This window comes from Plasmopara halstedii (assembly GCF_900000015.1).
Source record: "Plasmopara halstedii genome assembly, contig: Scaffold_1583, whole genome shotgun sequence".
Classification (NCBI taxonomy): domain Eukaryota; phylum Oomycota; class Peronosporomycetes; order Peronosporales; family Peronosporaceae; genus Plasmopara; species Plasmopara halstedii.
This window is the reverse complement of record NW_020188494.1, coordinates 622,216-623,295: the sequence shown is the minus strand read 5'-3', so window position 1 is coordinate 623,295 and position 1,080 is coordinate 622,216.

Here is a 1,080-nt window from a genome sequence, read left to right as displayed (position 1 = left end):
ATCAAAAGCGTCCACGGCGACTGGGCAATCTTGCTGAAGTGGCGCCTCAAACTCCCACAAGTTTTTGGAGTCGGGAGATCCCCGCCACTTCATCAGATATTGAGTTCGACCCTGGTGACGACGTTGTCCAACAAGACGTTTCACGTGATAGTGGATTTTCACCGTCTCATCAGGAAGAGTCGGTGGCGGGCAATGACGACCGGGTCGACCGCCATCCGGTGACTCGTGATGCTCTTGGAGTCCTTGAGGACAAGGTCTTTCGTAATCGGAGCTCCGCTGAGCGTCATGCTGAAGTAGCATATCGCTGTGCGGACGCTCTTGACGATTTGAAGCACGTCGTGCGCCGGCTGCCTCGCCTCGAAGACTACCGCTCTTTATCAGAGCGACTCCTAGCCGTGAAGCACGCGAATGCATCGCTGCAGGCAACGGTGGAGCGGTTGGCTCTATTGGAAATGGAGGTAGTTGCACTCCGTGCTCAGAACCAGTTGCTGGTTCAACTTCTGGGTGGCCGCGGGCCCGTGGGGTCCGCTCCGGCGACAACACTTCCGCGTTCACTAGCGCCGGATCCCGGTACGGCTTGAGCAAGCCCACGTAAAACACCGGGTGGTTGCGCATCTGTTTCGGAAGGGTAAGCGAGTGCAACCTTCAACGGTCCGATAAACCGTGGACGAAGCTTCGTCCGGAAAATAGCAGAATCTGCATGTGTATCAGGATTTTTTATATAATCGAACCAGGTCCCCGACCTTAAAGCTTTCCACGTTGCCTCTTCCTTTTTCATCAACATATTCTTTTTGCAGGTCCTGGCTTTCAGCTATCGCATCGCAAATGTGTCGTAGGACAATCAGTCTGGTAGACGAACAATCACCGACTTCTTTACGGATGGTGAGGGGGCGGACATCAGCTAGCCGTTCGGCTATTCTTCCCCACCAAGTCCTGAGCCATGGGATGGCGGCGTCAGCGGAACGCGAGGATGAATCAGCCCGTTCACGTAGAACGGCGTGTAGCCGGTAGATGAACGCACTGCATTATTTAGCACAAACGCTACGAGTGACAACATGGCGTTCCAGCTCCTCGGCTTCA